Raw genomic sequence first — 12,239 nt, 5'->3', positions numbered from 1 at the left:
AATAACTATCCGTTATAGCTGGTTAACAAATCATTAATAAACTCTTAGTTATTGAGCAATAGATGACTTGCTAAATAACTGTTAACAGTTAGTTAAGGATTTATAAATGTATCTTATAGATAGACAGCAGATAACTAACAAGCTTTTAGTTAGTGAGCTATAAATGACTTGTTACCCGTATATTCATGAGTTCTAACTGTACCTTATTAATTAGCCAGATGATGAAGAAACTGTTAATAAATTACTTACTAATGACTTATTAAGAATCAGTTAATACTTTAAACATGTTACTAGGACGTTATTATAAAGTTGCAGCTATTCCTCGTTTCTTCACTATTTGTAAATGAGGATCAATTCCAACTTTATAATAACGTCCAAATAACATTTACAAGCTAATAACTAACGCTTAACTGCTATATTAACTCACACTTTACAGGTCAGTTGTTAATAGTTTAACCATCTGCTAGTGAAGCTTTGTTGAAAAGCAAATGGGTGGGACAATTTCAAGGTACAAAAATATGTAATATTCAAAATATCAGATGCTTTATCTCATCCTTCTTTCACTAATAGCTTTTTCTGTTTACCGTACTTGACCAAAGAAACACCACAAGTTAAGTGTTGAACACTGTTTATTCCTTTTCCACACATACTGAGTCGTCACATGGCAGATCAGCAGAATAAAACGGAATTTTAGAACTTTTTGAGCAGAACAGAAAAAAACAAATGAATCTATAACAAGGATTGCTGTAGAACAATTCGAACTCAATATATTTGGTCAACCGGACCTGAGCAACACTGAACTACTCTGTGACACCATCCCGCAGTGTTTCAATACCTAAGCTTTCCTGGACAGAGGAATCAGTTTTCCCTTCTTCTTTTGATGTTCAACATCCCTCAAAAGGTTTGGATCACTATTTATCACTTCCAGACATTTTTTTGAAAAGTCCTGAAGTCGTTGCTGTGGCGTGTGGGCACCCAGTAACTCCTTATATGTCTTTGGGGCCACCACAGCCAATTCACAGATCGGAGCATTGCTGACAATGGTGTTTCGGTCAACACCGACCTTCTGATATGCCAAACTCAGCTTTCTCCCTTTCTTGTAAGCCTTTAGGACTTTCTTGTATCTCTTGATGACCTCTTGAGGATGACGTGCTGAAACAGATAGAAATTTAAGTACAACAAACATACAATAAGTGAATAAACACAGGGACACAAACACAGATACTATGCGGTTGCAAAAAGGGATGAAGACTACACAAACAAGGCAATTGGAGAGTTCACAATACTATACCCACCAGGACATACATTTAAAACATTTTTTCACACAAAAACAGAAAGAAAGCTAGACAGACATAGAAAAAGACAGATACAGACAAACAGAGACACAAAGAGACAGATGTGATGTCTCCATGCTCGACACCCTGACACACATGAGGGGAGTGGCCTTTTTGCTGTCCTGTCTTTACGCTTACCTCTTCGCCTGCTGTGTTCCCTTTTTGTCTTCTTTTTCTTTCTTTTGTCCTTTTTTTTTTGACTCCGGTGGCGGTGCATCTTTTTGTTCTTGCGTTTTTTCTTCATTTCTGATCTGAAAAAGCAGTTGATGAGGTGCTGGATGAAGAGGAGTTGAATGAAGTGGAGCTGAATGAACTGGAGCTGGATGAACTGGAGCTGGATGAACTGAAGGACGAAGAAAAAGAAGATGCACCAGGAGATGTGTTGGCCGAGGAGGATGAGTCAGTTGTCCCACTGTTATCTGTGTGAACAACATGATAGAAAACACAATTCAATTGTTAATTTGAAATTATTACCTATGATAATACAAGTCCACTCGCATACATTCTTTTAACATTTGCATTTCCCAAGACTTACTATTTAATTAATCAGCATCACTGTGGGTCATCAGTTGAACAGATGTGTTTGCTGTTAATCGATGCTACAAATAGGCTATTATCTTTTAGGAACTAACTGTGCAATAACACACTTGTGTTCCAATAGACCTGGCCAATAAATTAATTTGATCAATTAATTCAAATTTGTAGTTCAAGATTTTCCCATTTTTTTGGGAGAATCTGGCCTCTATTTACCCAGCACTCTGCTTTCTTGGAGTAAATCTGTCCTTGTTTTCTCTGCATGTTTTAGTTAGAGTTTCCAGTTGCATGACATTAAAAATGTCTTCATGCCATTTACAAATTACTTTTAGATCATTTCATTTTCTTAAAAAAGTTGTCATTCTCGTCAGCTGGTCCAGACTACAGTTGATCTTGTGGGCGATGCATGGGGGTCTTTTTAAGTGACATGTTTTGCTGCTGTGCTAAAGGAAACAAAAACAACTTATTTGTGATAGGAAATGAAACACATTATTGATGGTGGCTGGTGAGTCAAAAAATAAAATGTGGTCACTGTGGTGGTGACTTTAAACTTGGAGCATCAAATCACACGCAGCAAAATCCGTTTGATGGTCGTTAGCAGAAGAGGGAGTATGAGGACAACCTAGACAAAGTTTTTTTTTTTTTTGGCCATAGCGCCGAGCTCCATGTTTTGATGGGGGCCTTCTCACTGTTAAATATTGGCCTTTCTTTCCCTTAATATATATATTTTACAAAGCACCAAAGTATTATTGCCAGGTGTGCAGTCCTGTTTCAAACAACAAACAAAACTGTGGGCCCACTTACTTTGACCAACTTGTTGGCAGAGGGAGTCTCTCTCCTTAGTCAGGTCACTGATTTTTTTGGTGACTGTGTGCTGCTTCTTCTTCTTGGCCTCACGTCGTTTAAGCTCTTTCTTCTTAAAATGCAGAAATGCTGTTGGAGCTACAGTTTCCTCAGTATCTGAAATGATACCATAAAGAACAAATTCTAATTAGAAAAGCCAGGTTAGGGTAAATGTATAAAATATGACCTTTAAAAATAATGTTTTGATGTTCTGAAGGGTCAATATTATACAAATATCATACAAGAACGGCAGAAGAGCTTAGATAAAATCCACCAATAAGCGAATTAACAAGAAATGGCTAATGAAGAGCAAACCTTCATTAGCCAAATGTTGCTCTTAATTTTACTCCTCCATCGTCAAATTTGGTCATATTTGGCACCTAGTGAGTTTTAAATTTTGGACCCCGCCTGCATACTTTTATCCTTGGAGTGTTTTTCTTGTTTCTAAACACTCATGCCATTCAATAACTCTGAGATGGTCTAACAGTAACTCTTCTGTACGATTTCCCCTGAGTCTCCACACATTTTCCTTAACTGTTCTCCAGGCCCTCTCTATGTGTTGAGTATGTGCACCTGTTTGGGCATCGACATATGACACACTGTGATTGACAGTGAAATGAGTGTAACCTAGCTCAGGTAAAGCATTGTGATAAGCCCGCCATTCGTCACTTATTATTGTAGAGCCTACTTTAACATGGTGAGCTATAAGCGGCACCAGATCTCTCCTTCTTCTTCTCTCGACCAAGCGAAGAATAGGTTTAGCATGTCTTCTCCCCCTCCGGTCAACACCTAGCATCCCAAACACCCACTTCTTCCTCTTCCACCCACCAGCCATTCGTCCCCGTCCATACTGTTGAAAACATGAAATATTAGGAATTATTCTTCATCAAACCAAAAAAATATCTGTCATTCAATAATTTGTATATTTGCATTATTACATAATAGTGATTGCTGCTTGCCTTTCTTTTATGTCTAAAGTGGCTCTCATCAACTGTGACAAACTGCTCCTGCCCCCCGATGTACTGGCCTCTTGCTTGCTGATATCTGTCCATTGCAGTGGTGCAAACATCTCGCAGCTTTCGAGCCATCTTGGACAGTGTTGCTGAGCTCCCAGAAATGTCGTCACTTATCATGTCCACTTGACGTAGGCGCAGGGCCTTGTGCAAATATAATGAAAGAGCAAATTATTATTACACCACAGTTCTTGTCTTCTTTTTGGTTTGATAGACAAAAAATCCAAAAATTTAAGGTGTAAATTACAACTTTTAGCAAAATAAATCACAGAAGTGAAATAACTCCAATCACTTATCTTCATGACTAGAGATGCTATATAAGATGAAAAGCAACATTTTAGTAAGTACAGTCTCCAAGTATTGTTTATGGCAGCATAGTTATATTGTATTTCTATAGAAATAAACACTTTATGTCAAAGACAGACATTCTAAAATAATATACCAATGCAATAGTGTACCTGTAGAGAAACCGCATCCAGTTGAAGAGGGAGACCTTTGATTTGCTGAATATAGATTTGTGTCTAACAGACCTCTTCAGTTTCCTTCCTTTGTGGCTGTGGTGTTTGCAAATCCTGAAAATATACAAATAAAAATACTTATGACATAGGCCAAGGTAGTGGCCAAAGCAGTGATTTTAAATCTGTTTTCAAGTCAAGGACCCCCCAAAGTAATGTGTATTTGGCCATAAAGCCCAACTAGAAATATTCAGTGCAAGGAACCCCAATAACATATACATTAATATATTTCAATGGTGTTGTTATTTTTTATAGCAGATATGCACAGCCTTTTAGCGTATTGTAATCATGTACATTGTTTAGTTTATAGTAGTGTGTATCTAGAAATTAAAGGGTAACCCAACAGGGCAGTTGGATGCTGACTCCACTCTCAGCCCATGATTTGAAAAATGCAAAACAAACAAAAAAAAGGAGTGGGCCTGGTGAAGGTAGGCTGAGCTGGGGAGATATGGTTTGGATCTGTGATTGACACTGACGTTAACTCATAAACTGTAAAAACAATGGACTAAACGAGGTGCACCACTGTTCCTGAGACAGGCGCCGCCATGTTGAAATCAGTAAACTGATTGAAACTGAAGCTCTGAGTCATCGGGACAGTAGCTGCCCAACTGATGACTCAGCTGATGAATCCCGAAATTCAACTTTACTACCTCAGGGGCAGAAGGCAGATGGTTATAAATTGAGGAGTTAAAAAAATGTATTATGATTTTCAAAAATTTGGCAAGAAGGACAATAGTCAGCATGTTTACCCTTAATCTTAACATGAGTTAAGATGCCCTTTTATTAGCACAATAAATAGATTTAATTTTCACAAGAAATTCTTTAACAAATTATCAATGTGTGTTGTCATTTTATTCAATAAAAAGAAACTTACCATGCATAGTTATCCACACAGACTGATTCCCTGAATTTCATCTTGTGTTTGCATTCTTTGCATCTCATCCGTCTTCTTAGAAGTATTTTCTTCTGCAGCCATTTGATTAAGACTTTGTGTCTCCTTGTAGATTTAGTTTCTCCTTCGATAAGCTGTCTTAGCTCAGTGGCTAAACCAGGCATGATTTTAGTTTTCTTATCCTCCGTTTTTCCGCGCACTCGCCACACTATTCCTGAGCTTCAGTGACTAACTCCCGCCAGATTACGTTTGAATTGCAAACTATAATAAATCGGTGTGATGAGGATAAACCAAGCCAATCATATTCGTATTCATGGGCTGAGGGCGGTGCCATGCGGCCTCCCCCATCATATCGGCTGGTTATCAACTTGTCAATCACCGTTGTAGGCCCATTTTGATTAGTTGCAGCCGGCGACAACCTAGACAGATGCGCCCATCCTTCACTCACGAGTCACGTAGCAAGTTCTTTAAATTGATTTCAAGGCATAGAGATGAACACACGGTCTGGTAAAATGTCCAACCCCAGCGGGAATGCGCAAACTACCGCGATAAATCCAGGTACTGTCGGAAAAAAGAGGAAAAAGTCAACAGCGGGAATTTCGAAGGAGAGGGAAACTTCAACTGTGGACCAGCCGGATGTGCACATGGACGATGACGGTGTCGGTAAGCAAACGTGTTATCTTTTCTTTCAATGAAAAGAAGCTTGATTGAGATTGATTAAACATCGGAGTCATTGATTTGTTTTACACAATTCAACCATAGTAGTGAAGCCACTGGCTAGGGCCATGGCCGGCCCTCCCTATACGCGAATTACGCAGCCGCGTAGGGCCCCCGTCATCACCAGGGCCCCGAAGTGGCGAAAAAAATGAAATAAAGAAAGACCCAAATCTGGCAACCCACTTGATAGAATTTCCGTACCAACGTGCGCTCTGAATGTTGTGCAAAAGAAACTTGCACTTTTGTGATCCCCCCTTCAACACACCTGAACCAATCTGGCAACCCAAATAAGGGCGTCACGCCCCTCTTTGCAACGATTGGTCAACATCATTCCATCTGAGCCATACACAGTGTGCATTTACGAGCGCATTTTTGTTTCAATAAAGTTGGGAAAAAGAAAAAAAAAACGAGCACATTTTATCACACTGATTAAAGCGACAAGACAACATCATGCCAAAGATACTTTATCCACCATTAGGAGCTGAAAAAAGATGAACTTCAACATCAATCACAAGGTAAGTTTGGAGGATGTTGGGGCCGTATTTATACATTATCCTGCCTTTCGGTGCAGCTGCGCAATTTACGTCAAATTATACTAATCGATCCGAGGTGAAGATTGCACATAAACAACCCCGTCATTTCCAATGGAAAACTCGAAAATAATTCTGATATCCAAGTTTCCAAGATCATGAGGTCGGACATGACCTTCCAAAACGGCTAATAGCAGAGAAAAGTAAATAATGATGATGGTATGGTGGCTGAAAAATGTTTTAACTCATGTTATAATCGTATTGTTTAATTGTTTTGCTAACACATATAGTGCTTTCTGCATTTTCCGGTTTATGTCATTAAAAAAACTGTTGTTTATTATAGCAGGTCAGGTAGTCTGACTTACTTTTTCAACATTGAATGTGTCTTAAAATCTTGCATTGGCATGAAATATGTAGAATCAATTCCACCAACCTCAAATCCAATTTGTCCAGCTGAATGACCAACCACAGTCTATGATCCAGAAAGAATGGATTAGGTGCAGAGAGGTCCTTTTCAGACTGATAAAGACTTTGAATTTTCCAAAATCCCCTCATTGAGCTGTTGTGTTCTTTATGTTGGATTGTTTTATCGTTATTTGATTTTCTGTTAAGTTGCTGTTTTTGAAAGTTGGAGTTTTGTGAATGTCATTTGTTGAGTGCTTAATGTTACATTAAAAAATATATATTTATATATCTATATACATTTGTCATTCATATTTATTTCTTTGCATTTAAAATTTGTTGTGCACCACTAAATGTGTATCCAACATGCAGGCAATATACTGTATTCAATTCTTTGGCAGCAACAATAATTCACAAATGTATTAATAGGGATTTCTCATTTATATTACAACAACAGTTGTGTTTTTTTGGTGCTGCTGATCAGTTAGAGGGCCCACAAATTAAATTTCGCTTAGGGCCCCCAGAAGACCAGGGCCGGCCCTGGCTAGGGCACAATCTTCCTGCACGACTCGTGCCACGGCACGAGCATCCCAAAAATGTACCCCCCCCCCCCCCCCCCCGCAGTTTTTCTAGACTAAAACCGCTCATTTCCACGTCCAAGTTAATGAAATGTGCGCAAGGGCACCCTTACTGTCGTGTGTACTTGTAATTACAGTATTTGCACTCTGTGAAGAATACACTGGAGCAGCCCGTACGCATGTGCGCGGCGCGCGCGTATGTGTGTGTGTGTGTGTGGGGGGGGGGGGGGTTGGGGGGGTTAACGCGCGGGGCAAACCAACTTGGCTGCAGAGGACGTGAACATCTGAACAGGTACAGAGCCGGGGAGGAGCTCAGATACCGCTTATGACTCCAGATCCCGCAACAAACCAACAGCTGCTTTCTAAATAAAAAAATAGTTTTTATCCATAAATTAATGTAATTTATTGGGTTTACTGGATTTTATGAAAAGTGGAAGCAGAGAAAAAGACGAGTCTGCATCAAAGTGAATTTGTTTCCATCATCTCACTCATCATGACTCTGGGTATTTGACAGACAGAAAAGTCTATACCAGGTTGTGAAAAATGGACAAAGGATCTAAAGAAACATCAGCGTCCAGTTTAGAAACAAGAAAAACACTCCAAGGATAAAAGTATGCAGGCGGGGTCCAAAATTTAAAACTCACTAGGTGCCAAATATGACCAAATTTGACGATGGAGGAGTAAAATTAAGAGCAACATTTGGCTAATGAAGGTTTGCTCTTCATTAGCCATTTCTTGTTAATTCGCTTATTGGTGGATTTTATCTAAGCTCTTCTGCCGTTCTTGTATGATATTTGTATAATATTGACCCTTCAGAACATCAAAACATTATTTTTAAAGGTCATATTTTATACATTTACCCTAACCTGGCTTTTCTAATTAGAATTTGTTCTTTATGGTATCATTTCAGATACTGAAGAAACTGTAGCTCCAACAGCATTTCTGCATTTTAAGAAGAAAGAGCTTAAACGACGTGAGGCCAAGAAGAAGAAGCAGCACACAGTCACCAAAAAAATCAGTGACCTGACTAAGGAGAGAGACTCCCTCTGCCAACAAGTTGGTCAAAGTAAGTGGGCCCACAGTTTTGTTTGTTGTTTGAAACAGGACTGCACACCTGGCAATAATACTTTGGTGCTTTGTAAAATATATATATTAAGGGAAAGAAAGGCCAATATTTAACAGTGAGAAGGCCCCCATCAAAACATGGAGCTCGGCGCTATGGCCAAAAAAAAAAAAACTTTGTCTAGGTTGTCCTCATACTCCCTCTTCTGCTAACGACCATCAAACGGATTTTGCTGCGTGTGATTTGATGCTCCAAGTTTAAAGTCACCACCACAGTGACCACATTTTATTTTTTGACTCACCAGCCACCATCAATAATGTGTTTCATTTCCTATCACAAATAAGTTGTTTTTGTTTCCTTTAGCACAGCAGCAAAACATGTCACTTAAAAAGACCCCCATGCATCGCCCACAAGATCAACTGTAGTCTGGACCAGCTGACGAGAATGACAACTTTTTTAAGAAAATGAAATGATCTAAAAGTAATTTGTAAATGGCATGAAGACATTTTTAATGTCATGCAACTGGAAACTCTAACTAAAACATGCAGAGAAAACAAGGACAGATTTACTCCAAGAAAGCAGAGTGCTGGGTAAATAGAGGCCAGATTCTCCCAAAAAAATGGGAAAATCTTGAACTACAAATTTGAATTAATTGATCAAATTAATTTATTGGCCAGGTCTATTGGAACACAAGTGTGTTATTGCACAGTTAGTTCCTAAAAGATAATAGCCTATTTGTAGCATCGATTAACAGCAAACACATCTGTTCAACTGATGACCCACAGTGATGCTGATTAATTAAATAGTAAGTCTTGGGAAATGCAAATGTTAAAAGAATGTATGCGAGTGGACTTGTATTATCATAGGTAATAATTTCAAATTAACAATTGAATTGTGTTTTCTATCATGTTGTTCACACAGATAACAGTGGGACAACTGACTCATCCTCCTCGGCCAACACATCTCCTGGTGCATCTTCTTTTTCTTCGTCCTTCAGTTCATCCAGCTCCAGTTCATCCAGCTCCAGTTCATTCAGCTCCACTTCATTCAACTCCTCTTCATCCAGCACCTCATCAACTGCTTTTTCAGATCAGAAATGAAGAAAAAACGCAAGAACAAAAAGATGCACCGCCACCGGAGTCAAAAAAAAAAGGACAAAAGAAAGAAAAAGAAGACAAAAAGGGAACACAGCAGGCGAAGAGGTAAGCGTAAAGACAGGACAGCAAAAAGGCCACTCCCCTCATGTGTGTCAGGGTGTCGAGCATGGAGACATCACATCTGTCTCTCTGTGTCTCTGTTTGTCTGTATCTGTCTTTTTCTATGTCTGTCTAGCTTTCTTTCTGTTTTTGTGTGAAAAAATGTTTTAAATGTATGTCCTGGTGGGTATAGTATTGTGAACTCTCCAATTGCCTTGTTTGTGTAGTCTTCATCCCTTTTTGCAACCGCATAGTATCTGTGTTTGTGTCCCTGTGTTTATTCACTTATTGTATGTTTGTTGTACTTAAATTTCTATCTGTTTCAGCACGTCATCCTCAAGAGGTCATCAAGAGATACAAGAAAGTCCTAAAGGCTTACAAGAAAGGGAGAAAGCTGAGTTTGGCATATCAGAAGGTCGGTGTTGACCGAAACACCATTGTCAGCAATGCTCCGATCTGTGAATTGGCTGTGGTGGCCCCAAAGACATATAAGGAGTTACTGGGTGCCCACACGCCACAGCAACGACTTCAGGACTTTTCAAAAAAATGTCTGGAAGTGATAAATAGTGATCCAAACCTTTTGAGGGATGTTGAACATCAAAAGAAGAAGGGAAAACTGATTCCTCTGTCCAGGAAAGCTTAGGTATTGAAACACTGCGGGATGGTGTCACAGAGTAGTTCAGTGTTGCTCAGGTCCGGTTGACCAAATATATTGAGTTCGAATTGTTCTACAGCAATCCTTGTTATAGATTCATTTGTTTTTTTCTGTTCTGCTCAAAAAGTTCTAAAATTCCGTTTTATTCTGCTGATCTGCCATGTGACGACTCAGTATGTGTGGAAAAGGAATAAACAGTGTTCAACACTTAACTTGTGGTGTTTCTTTGGTCAAGTACGGTAAACAGAAAAAGCTATTAGTGAAAGAAGGATGAGATAAAGCATCTGATATTTTGAATATTACATATTTTTGTACCTTGAAATTGTCCCACCCATTTGCTTTTCAACAAAGCTTCACTAGCAGATGGTTAAACTATTAACAACTGACCTGTAAAGTGTGAGTTAATATAGCAGTTAAGCGTTAGTTATTAGCTTGTAAATGTTATTTGGACGTTATTATAAAGTTGGAATTGATCCTCATTTACAAATAGTGAAGAAACGAGGAATAGCTGCAACTTTATAATAACGTCCTAGTAACATGTTTAAAGTATTAACTGATTCTTAATAAGTCATTAGTAAGTAATTTATTAACAGTTTCTTCATCATCTGGCTAATTAATAAGGTACAGTTAGAACTCATGAATATACGGGTAACAAGTCATTTATAGCTCACTAACTAAAAGCTTGTTAGTTATCTGCTGTCTATCTATAAGATACATTTATAAATCCTTAACTAACTGTTAACAGTTATTTAGCAAGTCATTTATTGCTCAATAACTAAGATTTTATTAATGATTTGTTAACTAGCTATAACGGATAGTTATTATAAAGTGTTACCCAGCTCGGTAGCTCCACTGTAGCTGGCATCTACCTCCAAAATGAAAGGGAGAGACAAAACTTTTCCGACAACCCTCCGTCCAGCTTTCCATTAAGCCTATGGCTGACTTTTTCTAGGTCTTTTTGCCCTCGAGCTCAGCCACTAACCAATGCAATGGGGCAGCCAACTTGGCAAAGCCCTCCACAAACTGCAGATATTAACTGGCAAACCCAAAGAATGACCGCAGTTGGTAGATGGTAGTTGGGGGTTCCCAGTTGGCCACCGCTTCGACCTTGCTGGGGTCTGTGGACACCCCTTTTTTTCTTAGATCATTTGCCCCAGGTAACGTACCTGCCGTTGAAAGAAGGCACATTTACTCAGCTTAACCTTCAACCCGTCCTGCTGCAACCATTCAAGCACCACCTCTAGCCTTTTCAAATGCTAATCAACTGTTGATGAAAACACCACAATATCATCCAAGTACAAAAAGAATGATTTGCACTGTTGATACCCGAAGATCTGTTGCATGAGGCGCTGGGCCGTTGAAAGAAGGGACATTTACTCAGCTGAACCTTCAACCCGTCCTGCTGCAGCCGTTCAAGCACCACCTCTAGCCTTTCCAAATGCTAATCAACTGTGGATGAAAACACCACAATATCATCCAAGTACAAAAACAATGATTTGCACTGTTGATACGAAGATCTGTTGCATGAGGCGCTGGAAGGTGAGAGGGGCATTGCAGAGTCCGAAAGGCATAAGATTCCGTTCGAAGAGACTGAAGTGCAAAATGCCGTTTTGGCCTTATCTTCCTCCTGGTTTTAACAACTAGCCAAATCTATGGTTGAAAACCAGTGGGCCCCGACCATTGAGTCTAAAATGTCTTCAAAGCGGGGAAGAGGGAATGCGTCCTTCCTGATTTTTGTGGTTAGGCTGACGATAGTCCACACACATGCAGAGACTGCTATCCTTCTTCTTTACAAGCACGATTGAAGAGGCATATGGGCTGGGATTCCAGCAGCTTTTGATATGGTTTATTTCAAGCAATCATGGAATAATGCTCAAAAGTATTCATACATTCATTGAAAGACGTATCAAACTTAGAATAATTAGATATTAAATCAAAGATTGCTTGAAAGGGAGTGGAAAGATCCG

General features: G+C 39.2%; 2 long non-coding RNA genes across 3 annotated transcripts; one reads left to right on the top strand and one right to left on the bottom strand.

Annotated features, from left to right (window-relative positions):
• Nucleotides 1–611: 611 nt before the first annotated feature.
• On the bottom strand, nt 612–3,860 carry LOC111946773 (uncharacterized). Of its 2 annotated transcripts, XR_013652691.1 has the most exons (4): nt 3,671–3,860; nt 2,673–3,561; nt 1,473–1,753; nt 612–1,152 (listed from the first exon to the last, which is right to left on the bottom strand). It is a non-coding gene; the product is annotated as an uncharacterized LOC111946773 (long non-coding RNA). The 2 variants fall into 2 exon arrangements; XR_002872526.2 differs by having other exon boundaries at nt 2,673–3,860.
• Nucleotides 3,861–5,727: 1,867 nt separating this feature from the next.
• LOC111946772 (uncharacterized) lies at nt 5,728–10,484 on the top strand. Its single transcript, XR_002872523.2, has 4 exons — nt 5,728–5,794; nt 8,269–8,424; nt 9,343–9,623; nt 9,944–10,484. It is a non-coding gene; the product is annotated as an uncharacterized LOC111946772 (long non-coding RNA).
• The last annotated feature ends 1,755 nt before the right edge of the window (nt 10,485–12,239 follow it).

This window comes from Oryzias latipes, chromosome 21, assembly GCF_053564925.1.
Source record: "Oryzias latipes strain Hd-rR chromosome 21, Olatipes_Hd-rR_3.1".
Taxonomy (NCBI): Eukaryota; Metazoa; Chordata; class Actinopteri; order Beloniformes; family Adrianichthyidae; genus Oryzias; species Oryzias latipes.
This window is presented reverse-complemented; position numbering and strand designations above follow the sequence as displayed.